Source organism: Podarcis tiliguerta (assembly GCF_965153285.1).
Source record: "Podarcis tiliguerta genome assembly, chromosome: 9".
NCBI classification, from domain to species: Eukaryota; Metazoa; Chordata; class Lepidosauria; order Squamata; family Lacertidae; genus Podarcis; species Podarcis tiliguerta.
Window position 1 is genome coordinate 74,670,201 of NC_139542.1, and position 13,210 is coordinate 74,683,410.

At 41.2% G+C, this 13,210-nt stretch overlaps 1 protein-coding gene and 1 long non-coding RNA gene across 6 annotated transcripts in view; one reads left to right on the forward strand and one right to left on the reverse strand.

The window, feature by feature from the left end:
- LOC310657925 overlaps positions 1 to 13,210 on the reverse strand; it is a 66,657-nt gene that overhangs the window by 46,058 nt on the left and 7,389 nt on the right. The gene's annotated exons all lie outside the window — the stretch shown is intronic.
- The window catches only part of TMEM266 (transmembrane protein 266), a 96,753-nt gene that overhangs the window by 14,026 nt on the left and 69,517 nt on the right, over positions 1 to 13,210 (forward strand). The gene's annotated exons all lie outside the window — the stretch shown is intronic.

Consider the following 13,210-nt stretch of genomic DNA (forward strand, 5'->3'; position numbering starts at 1 on the left):
AAAGGCTGCATTTTCAAAATTGAGACAGTTTTGATAACTCATTTTGATATGGAACTCTAGTGCAGCCTGCTATCATTACTTCCTAAGCCCAATATTTTTTATTCTGCTTCTGGGTATCCACAATTCTGAAATAGTATAAAATAATTATGTTTATTAGGTGGGAACTAGTTTGAGTAGTACTTTTAACTAGGGTGACCCTGATACAAAAAGCAAAACCAAACCAGGATTCTTGAGTGTGTGAGAGAGTAAATTTGGACAATGCTGAGAAGCTGTGCTTGCCGGCACGCTCTCTTCTTCTCTACCACTACTAAAGCTGTAGCAGTTCTGTCTTGTTTTGCATAGGGTCACCCTAACGTTTAACAAAAATGCCAAAGAGCGTGTTGTAAATTAACACTAGATTCATTTTCAGACGGACATAATAGGAGGTCCTTCTGTTTCAATGAGCAACTGAAAAGCATGCCTTCTGGGGACGGCTGGGAAGGCTAAGAAATACAGTTTAATCTTCTTTATTCTTTGACAGGAAGAGGCAGGGCTCTGTGTTTGTTGCAGTAAACTGAATCATGATATTGACAAATTCAAGCCTTCAGAGAGTATTTCATGCGATGAGGAGTATTTTGGTTTCTTTTTCTCCTAGGTGTTGGCAAAGGTGACGAGAAGTTTAACCCTGCTTCTTTCTGAAGACTCCAATAAAAGTTTTTAAAACTTTTATTTTAAAATAAGAGTTGTCCTTGCAGGACACTCTTTAAAACAGGATGCACACCACTTAGACGAAAGCAGATAAGTTGTATATAAATAGTTAGAAAATAAAAATGAAATGAAATTCAGTTAATATACGTTTTTTGAAACACTATATATTGAAGATTTTTCTTCTTTCCTTTTGTTCTTTGCTGGCTACCCCTCTTTCTTGCCTTCTGACTACTACTATATGGGCAGTCTTCAGAAGTGCTGCAGATCAACAAACAGAACTTGACTGTGGCATTTCAAGAAATCTTTTGGAGAGACCTGAGCAGGCACCCTGGACTTCCTTTGAAGTTCTTGCTGTAGCCCAAACAAAACTGCTTAAGAGACAGAGTGCTTCTCAGGTTAGATTTTTTCAAGGTAAACCAGAAGTTGCCTCTACAGAATGCTAGCATGTCCTCCTTAGTTGAGTGTTTCTTTTCTGAAATGAAAAAGCCGCACATACTTCAGCTTTTTCTCATGGACTCACACCTTGATCAAAAGGAGAGTGGCGCAACCTGGGATCTTACCACTAGTTGCAAACTTCCTTACGTTGCCATCTTAGAACTTTAACATACTGTAGCTGGGGCTTCTCTTGTGCTCTTTGACAGCAACATCTATTTCTCCCCACCATAATAATAATAATAGTAATTTTTTTATTATTTATACTCTGCCCACCTGGCTGGGTTTCCCCATCCAAGGTATTCAAGGTATGTGAACTCACTGTTTTTGTGTTTTCTACTTGCTCACTGAGCAAAGCAAGTGGCACTCAACTTTCTTGTTTTAAAACAGAGATTCTCTCTAACAGTAGCCAGATGCTGTTGGACAGATGTGTACAATCATATCCATTTAGAGTTCTACCTAGACCCCTGTGACAATGCCCATCTGTGCTGGCTTACTTAAGAGAGTTTAAGCATGTGATTCCCTGGCTGAAATATATCATTTGGCTATTAGCTTTTCTGGGTGTGTGGAGAGCATTTGTCAGGAGTAGACCGTGCCTCAAAAACCTTTAATTATACACCACAGCTTGTTCTTCTGGGGTCCAAAGACAACTCACTGTCAGCTGACATGTTGCAGGCATTCTGCTTATAACAGCTTGACTGTAGCTTGACTGATTGGTTTCTGTCAAGTAAATGGCAGCAGTGTTTTTATTAAAGGTTACGTCGAAATGTTTCCACACAGCATATTTGGATTTTAAAAGTCTTGTTCTATAAGTACTGTAAAAACTGGATGGATTGTGACGTATTCAAGGAAATTGTTAACAGGCCTAGGATGTGCACCTCACATTCTTGTCTACTTTCATTGTACTAAATGTCTGTTAGAAGAACTCTGCTAGTATTAATTTTGGGTTTTTATGTGTTTGGGGGTTTTAGGTATAAGTGTCTGTGGTGGTGGTGGTGGTGAGATGAGCTTAAAAGGCACTTACAGTTCCAATTTTCAGGTGGCTTCCTATGAACACTTGAAGTAATAAGGGCCATTATGGGGTGGGTTGAATGATGGAGTGGGTAGGTACCTGTAATTGTTTAATGCATAAGACTTATGGGGAAACGGACCATAGCTTATCTCTTGATTCCATACAGATTTATAAGTTTCTCAAGATGTGTGTGTGAGGGGGGTGACATGCCTTAACTCGGGAAACTGTGAAGCTTTAAGCAAACCCAAGTTATAGCAAGTAATGTCATCTGTCTTGGTTTAAACTCTAGTGAGAACAAACCAGAATTTGAAACCATAGTTTGTTCCTGGTTTATTCTTAATAACTGGGTTTTAATTACAATCAGATAATGGTTCTGTGAGTTCAGGCAGCATGGGGATTTGAGTCCATTTGTTTAAAAGCTTCCATTGCCTCTTGGCTGCGGAAGGGAGAGGCATGAAGAACATGAGCCCAAGACTTGTGCAAGCAGGTGCTTAAGAGTGTGCTGGCCCACTCCAGTCAGTCTTTGAATGCATTAATTACTGTGTCTGTTGCTCTCAAAGATCTCATAGCTTTGTTGTACAGCCTGCTAATGTCTTCCTTGCCCTCTGTAATCAGGCTTGGGAATCATCAGGGTTAGCCCCACACAGGGCACAGTTTGGGTCTGCTGCCTTCTTTGCTTGTTTGGATTTTGAAGAGTTTGTACTTGATATCCTGCTTTATCACTACCCTTAAGGAGTCTCAAAGCGGCTAACATTCTCCTTTCCCTTCCTCCCCCACAACAAACACTCTGTGAGGTGAGTGGGGCTGAGAGACTTCAGAGAAGTGTGACTGGCCCAAGGTCACCCAGCAGCTGCATGTGGAGGAGCGGAGACGCGAACCCGGTTCCCCAGATTACGTGACTACCGCTCTTAACCACTACACCACACTGGCTCTCTCTTGTGCGCTGGAAGCCTCTGTGCCGTGGAAATATTCTCTAGTACGGTCCCAGTTTTGTTAGCTTGTAGAAGCAAAACTCTGTGGCATGTGGCTTGTTTATGCATTGACAGCCCCTTCCTCAAGCCTCCTGCCTTCCTCTGGGATCATTCCCTAGTAACTAAGATCATGATTCCAATCTCCAAGGTAATGAGACACATAGAATATAACACTTTGGTACAGTTTCTTCAGATAGAAGATCAAAGCGTACTAATAATAGGCTAAAAATGGGAGCAGTTAATCAGATTATTGTGTAATTCAACTGAGAACTGAATGCAAATCATGCAGGCTCAGCTAGGCAATCTTGTGTTTGCAGTGGGGAGAATTAAAGAATGGCAAAAACAAAACAAAAAATCTTGCTGGATCTGAGCAAGAGTCCATCTAGTTAGCCTTCTGTTTCCAGCAGTGGCCAGCAGTGTCTTTCTGGGAAACATGCAAGCAAAAGCATGATGGTGAGAGCTGTCTCCTGATGTTTATCCCCAAAATTAATTGTTGGAGGTGCACTGCCACTGAACATTCTGTTTTAGCTGTTATGGCTGGTTTCCATGGATGTAGCTATCCTCCACACTTTCATCTAATTCTGTTTTTTTTAAAAATCTATGCTAGTGGCTGGAAGATGAGTGATCTACTTGAGATGGGCCCATGCTCCTCATGCACATTCTCTCCACGATCAAGAACTCACCTCCAGAACGGGATTACAATATTGGAGAAAATGCTTTCTGTTTGTCTCTCTGCTGTCCCCCCCCCCCCAAAAAAAAATATTACCACATTGCTTTGATTCTCTATTTTTGACTTGCAAGATTTTTAATGGAATTTGTGTTTGGTTCTTGTAAGCTGTGCTGGCAACTCCAATCAAAAAGTGGGAGACAAACCTAATAAATTGGAGTGCAGTTCAGTAATTTATTTGTGTGTGGTAGCCTTTCAGGACTATATGGAAACATCAGTTGGCCCCAGATGCTTCATTGGTTACCTGTTTGTTTCTGGGCCCCATTCAAAAGGATGCTTTTGATGTGTTCCCCTCAAGGCCCTAGAATGATTAGGTCCCACTCCTGAAAAATGTGCCTTGTGCCATAGATTCATCTTTCTGTCCTGCGCACCCTGAATGGCCCAAGGAGATTCTTATGCCCCTGATTTTGTGCGGCAGTTGGCTGTAAAATCCGGAGCCTTCTGGATAGGAGCATTTTGAGTTGCCCCATTCCTTGCCTCGTGGAGGTTGGTCTCTTCCTTTTACATTTTTGGGTTTTTTAGCTTGTTATTTCAGAAAGCTTTTAGCTAAGGGAATTTTGTAGGTGAACTTCTGTTTTAATCGTAGCCATATTCCTTTTCAGATATAGTGAATTATTATTATTATTGTTTATTGGTTTCTTTTTTGGAAACTGTTTTGGAGAACTTTAGTTGCAGAAACTTGAGAGGGAAATTTCACACAGAAGACTTCTAGACACAGTTTGACCAGCCCTCCTTCCATCGCATGTTCTCCCATAATGAGAGGGAGCTTGTCAAGTTGGGCTTTCAGACCCACCAGCAGTGGAGAAAGGACAGATGTCTTGCCAAGGTGGTCGAGCCCTCTGCCTGGTTCCCTGTAACTTGGCTTCTCGCAGCGAGGGAACCGCCAGAAGGCCCTCGGCGCTGGACCTCAGCGTCCAGGCATCCCTCAGTACAATCACAAGAGTGAAAGATCTTCAGTTAAGTCTCCCTCCTTTTCCGGTGGGCTGAGCACAACATCCACTCCATCATGGCAGAGCACATCTTGATTGGGGGGGGGGGGTGTTTTCCACAATTTTATGGCAGTTTCTCCAGGAGTTGCTGTTCACTGTGTATTTCCATAAAAACCACCCAAAATATATTTCAACCAGTTAGAATTTTTGCTTATCTACTTTGCCCTTTTAGGAAAGAATTATTATATGCTATTTTTGTTGAAGAGTTGCTAGGTTTATTTTTCTAGTATTGATCCAAAAGTTTAACCCAGGCACCCCCAACCTGTGGCCCTCCAGATGTTTTGGCCTACAACCCCCATGATCCCTAGCTAACAGGACCAGTGGTCAGGGATGATGGGAATTGTAGTCCAAAACATCTGGAGGGCCGAAGCTTAGGGGTGCCTGGTTTAACCAGAAACTTTCTGGTGCATGCAAGGAGGGTGGGGGTTAGAGCTTTGAGAGGAAGAAATTATTTCCCTAACTCAGTGTGTGAAGAAATTAGTGCATTTTCATGCACGGTACAATTACCAGTAAAAATGAAGCAGTGGCAACATTTTCTCTTGCCCCCCTCATGCCACTTGCTTAAAAGAATTCCCCCAGGCTTCAGTCGACACACAACTACCACAACTGGCAAAGTGGACACATTGGGAGTTTTTAATTTAGAGAAGAGCGAGGGAATGTGGCAACCAACCTGTCTGCCAATTGCTGCAGCTCAGTGATGACTGAAGTGGTGGGGGAAACTGCCTTAAAATCAGAGGGGGAATATGCTGCCGCCACTGCTTTTACTAATAAGCCCCCTGCCCCTGAAAACTTCATGACTTGGAACTTGCCAACAACAATACCCTCTCAGGTTTTGCAGTAATTCTGGTGGGGGATGATGGAGGATTAGGGTTGGGGGGGGCACCAGGTTGTGGGAGACTGGGGTAGGCAACCTAAGGCCTGGGGGCCAGATCCGGCCCAATCGCCTTCTCAGTCCAGCCTGCAGATGGTCTGGGAACCAGCGTGTTTTTACGTGAGCAGCATGTGTCCTTTTATTTAAAATGCGTATCTGGCTTATTTGTGGGGCATAGGAATTCATTCATTTTTTTCCAAAATATAGTCCGGCCCACCACAAGGTCTGAGGGACAGTGGACCGGCCCCCTGCTGAAAAAGTTTGCTGACCCCTGAAACAATCACCAGAAGATTCTTAAAACGCTTCTTATATATTTTTACCTTTTGTGCGAGTAGTGACTCTGCCCTTGCTTCAGAATATTGATTTAGTTTGCGCAGAGCCCTTTAATTTATGTGCTTTCAAAAACTATTATTCCCTCTGGTTTCATTGCTTCTCTTCATACATTACCCAAATAACTAATGAGTCTATTAACTCCAGTTAGGCTTTGCTAATTGCAGCAAGATCAGGTTTTCACAACTTAAGTTGTGAAACTTCATCATGCCCCAGTTATCACAGCCTATTTATTCCATATGCTCAGGCATTGCTACAAATCAATTGTTCTATCTTAATATTTAGTCCTGTACTGAAAAACAGTAAAGCACTGGACTTTCAAAACACATAGAATCATAGAGTTGGAAGAGACCACAAGGGCCATCGAGTCCAACCCCCTGCCAAGCAGGAACCACCATTAGACCACTCCTGACATATGGTTGTCAAGCCTCTGCTTAAAGACCTCCAAAGAAGGAGACTCCACCACACTCCTTGGCAGCAAATTCCACTGTCGAACAGCTCTTACTGTCAGGAAGTTCTTCCTAATGTTTAGGTGGAATCTTTTTTCTTGTAGTTTGGATCCATTGCTCCGTGTCCGCTTCTCTGGAGCAGCAGAAAACAACCTTTCTCCCTCCTCTATGTGACATCCTTTGATATATTTGAACATGGCTATCATATCACCCCTTAACCTCCTCTTCTGCAGGCTAAACATGCCCAGCTCCCTTAGCCGTTCCTCATAAGGCATCGTTTCCAGGCCTTTGACCATTTTGGTTGCCCTCCTCTGGACACGTTCCAGTTTGTCAGTGTCCTTCTTGAACTGTGGTACCCAGAACTGGACACAGTACTCCAGGTGAGGTCTGACCAGAGCAGAATACAGTGGCACTATTACTTCCCTTGATTTATTTGAACACAGTTCAAATAAATTTGGTAATGAAACTCTTTTTAGCAGAAGAGAAAGTTTTAAGTCTTAGATGTGTATTTTAGCCATGAAAATACTCTTAATGAGTCTAGATCATTAGGTAGACAAAATTGTATTATTGTATATACTTGCTAAGTTCCAGCATTCTAAAGGAAATTTCTCTTAATATATACATTTTGTTTTCAATTCTGCCTAGTACACATTTTTAGGCAAAACATTATTGTTATTATTTATTAAATTCATGTACCTCCCTTAATCTAAAGATCACAAGGCAGTTTACAAGATAAAAACACAAAATGAAAACACAAAATACATAACATAATAACAAAAAACCAATACATTTCCCCCCAAACACATTTAAAAGGCTATAGATTGTTTACTCAGTCAAAGTCTTGGTTGAAGAGGCACGTTTTCACCTGACACCTAAAGATACGCAGTGAAGGTTCCCGGCAAGCCTCCCTGGGGAGAGCATTCTTCAAATGGGGAGCCACCACAGAAAAAGGCTTGTTCTGTGTTGCCGCCCTCTGGACCTCTCATGGAGGAAGGCATTCGGAAGATGATTGCAGGGTCTGAGTCAGTTCATATGGGGAGAGGCAGGCCTTGAGGTATTTAAGGATTTATAGCTAAGCCAGCACTTTGAATTGGGTCCAGAAACTAATTGGCAGCCAGTGCAGTCGGGCCAGGATCCGTTCCCAATGCTGCACCAGCTGAAGTTTCCAAAGTAAGACTCAAGTGACCATAGTGGATCCAGGAATACCTCCAGGCTACGGACGTGCTCCTTCAGAGGGAGTGAAGCCCCAGCTCCCCCTCCTATAATGTGTTTTTGTATGTTGTTTCCACTATTGTATGCATTTATTTTAACATAGTACTGTATATGCATTTTTGTGCACACGACTTGGCTGGAAAATTGCATTGTAAAATTTGGAAGCGTGTGAATCTTGAAGGATGACTATTTCAGTTTGTGTACTGTTTCAAAATGAGTGAATTATGTATGTTTGCCTTTAAATGCAAACAGAATTGAATTTCTGCACCCTTAGACAATGGTAGGGACCTGGGTATCTTTTGAGTATACTGTGCACATGATTTCTGCCCAGCATTACTCCAGCTCATTGCAACTGTGTACCTTGCCAACAACAACAACAATAATAATTTTATTATTTGTATTCAGCCGATCTGACTGGGTTGCCCCAGCCACTCTGGGCAGCTTTGAACCTTCTTGTTCTTTACTGCTTCAGAAGTGTTTCCTTCCCCTTCAGAGATAAGATTGCTGATATCTAGACAAAGGATCTTTTCGGTGGTGTTGCCCTAAGACTGGAAAGCTGTCTCTGAACACATTTATGTCTGCTGGCATTTAGGACACATGTTAGGTAGCTTTAACTGACTGCTGTTTTGTTGATGATTGATTTTTGATTTTCGTTTTTAACTGCTGTTGCTGCCTATGTCTAGTGGTATTAACTGTGTAACTTTTTATCTCAGGTTATGTTTTAGTCAGAAAGTAGTGCAGGAACACATGCTCTGAAAAAGCGTATGTTCCAGTACACGTCAAAATGGCACGTCTTGACTTTCCATGGCGATGAGGAGGCAGGTGGAACTGGTCTCTCTGCATTTGATAATGTTAGAGTAAAAAAAGATTTTGAAAGATGGGGAAGAATGAAACTGCTAGGAAGAATCTCTGCAATTAATATCTGAAGCAGTGTGCATGCACACGAAAGCTTATACCCAGAACAAACTTAGTTGGTCTCTAAGGTGCTACTGGACAATTTTTTAAATTTTTTTTTATATTTCAATTACGTCAGACCAACACGGCTACCTACCTGAATCTGCAATTGATATGAAAGTTTTGCCTAAAATGTTGTTTCTGTTTCAGACAATTCCGATAATAAGCAATACAGAATGCTTCAAACAATGGCAAAGGTATCTCTCAAGGTTTATCTGGCAAGGGAAGAAGCCCAGAATTAAGTATAAAATATTAGCAGATATTAAAGAAAGAGGTGTATTCACACTGCCAGATTTAAGACTATATTTTGGAGCATCCTTTGTGTTGATTAAAAGAATGGAATTCACATATGCTAGACTATTTGATCTGGAAGGATAAAGGATATGGCAGAAGATTTGGATGTCTCGCATATTTATAGTATGATAAAACAAAAGTCCACAAATGGTTTCTGAATCATGTTGTAAGGAAAGGTTTGTATGGTGTATAGATGAGATATAAGAATTTGCTTGAAAGAACACCTTTGTGGTTATGCCCTACTGAAGCAAGTTCACAAATGAAAAGAAACATGGAAATGAAATGGGAAACCTATAGAGATGTATTATGTGAATTCCTCTTTGAAGCTTAAAAAGTTAGAGGATGTTAAGGCCTGGATACAAAATTGGCTCCAATATTACCAGGTTAATGAACTATTTAAGAAACTATTTAACACCAAATAAGCTAGCCAAAATGTATAAAACTAAGTCAGGTATGTGTTGGAACAGCAAAATGACAGAAGGAACATTTTTTCATATGTGGTGGACTTGCAAAAAAGCTAAGGACTATTGAGAAATGATATATAATGGGATTAGAACTATGTTTAAATTGATGATTCCCAAGAAACCCAAAGCGTTTATTTTAGACATTATAGATAATGATGTACCAAAAGAGTTAGTTAACTTATTTATGTATCTAACGACAGCGGTTATGAGTACTGTATGCCCATAGATTGAAAGAAGGAGAGGTTCCAATAAAGGAAGAATGGCTTTTAAAAATGATGATGCGGAACTGGCAAGATTAACAGCAAAGATTAGAGATGAAAATGATGAAAAATTCCTTGAGGATTGGAAACTTTTTATTGATTATTACAAAAACTACTATAGTGAGCTGAAAATGCAAGCATTTGAATGAAATATGAGCAACTGCGTGAATTAAGATAAATAGGTTAAATTGAATGTATTGAATAGTATAGGCGGAATATGCAGCATTTAAGGGTAAATATGGAAACAATGGAAGGGGAGGACGGGAAGTCAATTGATAAAGTAATTTATGGTTTATGTTAGTTTTTTTTCTTTGTGAAAAATTAATAAATTTGATTTTAAAAAGAGGAATTGCTGATGGAGGGCCTGGGAGGGAAGCAGCCTGTGTGGTCTGGGTTTCTACTGGAAACCTGCTGGGAGCTAGTGATGGCTCTCCCACAGATCAGACGGAGAAGCAGGAGGAGCTGGGCTTTAGCATTCCATCCTGTCCAGTTGCCACGCTGAAAGCAAACTGTGGTGGAATCTACACACCCCAAAAAAAACAACGCTGTGAAAATGCTTTTTTTAAAAAATGTTTTGAAAAACATATTGAATTTGCCATAATTCACCATTGCCATCTAGTGTCACGTTTGTATATTACACTTTACAGCACACTTAAAACACTTTATTTGCAGCTGTATAGCTGAGTCCTGTGTCTCTGTTTTGTCATCTCTCTCCCTCTCCCCCTTCTGAGTGAAAGCCATTAGCACTGATGCAGGCATGTAATGTGCCAGTCCGCCCTCGCTATACTGCGTGACAAGGGCAGCAAGGCCTCCTTTTTCAGGGCGTAAGGTAACCCCTAAGGCCAGCAGAGGAGGGTTGCATCCCCAGTTTAAGCAACTAAGATTGTCCAAAGCACAAGGCAAAATATAAATACCACATTTGATTGATTACTTGGTCCAGGCTAGCAAATGCTGTACCCTATGGGACTCCAGGATGAAGTAGCTTTTTGGAAATGCACAGTCTTAAAACATCAGGAATATTTGTCATCAGGAACTAAACTGCAGAGCACCTTGCATCTGGGAGAAGATTGCTGCACTTCATATTAATAGGGTGACCTTGTGTTATTATGCAGGTGGTATTTAAAATATACATTTCGAGCTACAAATTCATACAGATTAAATGCATCCTTTCTGGAAGTATGCCCATAGTATTAATGGCAGATGCTATCTCTAGGTTCCATCAAATTTTATTTTGAGGAGAGTGGTTTTTAATGCAAAGCTTTTGCTTCCTATTATTGGATTTGACGTCCCCGTTGTGCCAGTGGGGAGAATGCTTAAGCCTGGTCATAACTCAAAAATTACACTGTATACAGCTTTGGAATTTTTTCCAGAGTAGCATCATGTCACTGGTCTTTAAAAGTAGTTTATATGTGTGTGACTCTGTGAAGGCAAACATGGGTAATTTATAGGCCGTGTGTGACTTGAATCCTGTAGTGCTTTTGTATGCCAGGCAGTCTTTTGGTAGAGTATGCCAGCTTACAGTTGCACATGAGGAACTTCAAATGTCACAGTAGGAATGCTTTCGTTTTCCGCATGTGTGTGCTTGAACACCTTTTGTCTGCTTGTAATATAGAAGAGCAAGTTGGGATCTAACTGCAGATCTCTGGGTGACTTGCCGCATATTGGTAAAGTTTTCTTGCTCCCAATAGTCAACAGGTTTGAGTGAAAAAAGGATGTTATCTGCCCTGGGCTGGTGTTGTGATAATCATCTATCTTTCAGCTTCAGTCTTCCAGGCCTATAAAATAGGAGCATTAATTATTGCCTTTGGACAGGCCTTTGTGCAGTTTTCGAATTTTGTGTTCAGATCCCCTATCTGTAGTAATTCAGATCTAGATTTGTACTCCTGTGTGCAGGTTATCTTTTTCTTTCTAGGAAAAGCAGCTTGCATTCAAAGTGCTGAAGGAAGTGCTTTGACTACAAACTGCTTGATTGAAAAATGAAACTTTTTTTTCCTTTCAAGGGGAAGCAGTTTATGTCCAAAGTGCTGGAGGAATCCCTCGGAGGCCACCACTTTGTCCAGCCCCCTTGGCTCCACTGGGAACATTCTAGTGCAGCCAATTCCAGCTGATTGCCAGACTGTGCAGGGCTTATACTCAACCAGTTTATTGACAATTCAGATCTCTCTGCAAGGCACAATCCCTGTGTCATCTGAACCCTGGGAACAATGGGTGGTGAGAGAACATGCCAGCATCAAACTATAGGTTCAGCACCTGTCTTATTCTCATTTACCATTTAGAGAAACCATAGTTCCCTGAATTTGATTGTCAGAGAACAGTGGCCTGTTTAAAAATGGAAACAAATGCTGTTAAGGTAGAAACACAAAACCTCAAAGTTTGTTTTAGGTCATTGATATACTGTGTTGGAAAACTGATGCTTGCTGTCTGAAATGAGCCAAAGTAAATTCAGTTAGTGGACATTCAATGACAGTTGTCCTCTAATTTATAAATACAGGCAATCCTTGTTTTGCCCAGGAGTTCTGCTTCAGATCCCTGTACGCATCGGCGGAGCGTGCCTAACACTGTTAGAAAGTCATATATAGAGCACACCTTAAACAAGTCTTGCAGTCACCAAAACAGAAGGTCTAGTTGCCATTTTTGTAGCTCTAAAGTCTTATTTTTCAAATGATGGGCTGTTTGTGATTGATTATCAGTTAAACATCTGGCTAGTTCAGATGACAACTTTGAGCTAGGTGAAGAACCCTAAGAACTTAAAGAATATATATATATATATATGCCTATTCCTACAGGATGTGGTATTGGTATGTAAAAACATTCAAGATCCAGTGATCTGCAGGCATGCACCTCCAGATGGCAGAGATGTCAGGCGTCATCCTAGCGCCCAGACGTCTTCACTTGGTTGCAGGTGGCCGATAGCCAGGTGCAAAATATGCCTATCTGATTTCATACACTGCTTGCCATGTAGAAATTGCTATGTATAAATTCTCAGTCAAAGATTTTCTAGCTCAGACATGTGGCAGAACAACTAATAAACAAATATGGAAGACTGTAGATGAGCAGCATTTGAAACTGACTGAAAACAAACCCAACAAAATTAATAACTAATGTTTACACAATTTTTTCTGAAGTTAAATTTACTTATACACAGCCCACATATAAGACGAAATGGGAGACAGACTTGATAAAATAAAGTTCTAATATCCAGCAAGCAAGTGGAATGAGCTTGGATGTCTAATAACATTCCTAGATCTTTGATGAGCTGTAGTCTGAAAACATATTTCTTCCAAGACATTCTGCCAGTGGTACAGGGGCACCATCTCCTTGGGGTTGAGCCCTTTTGGGGCCCCCAATATTTTTTTGGGAGTCCAAAGAGCTCCCGAGGAGGCCAAGCCCAGAGCCGAGCGTGACGCAGTGGAGGTGGCAGGAGCAGGAGAAGTCAAGGCCATTGAAGCTGTGCTGCTGCTGCTGCTGCTGCTCCTGCGCCTAGAAGCGATTGCAACGCTTCTCGTGACAGCCAGGATTTACATTGCTCAATACGGAAAGACTGAGGCGATTCCCACC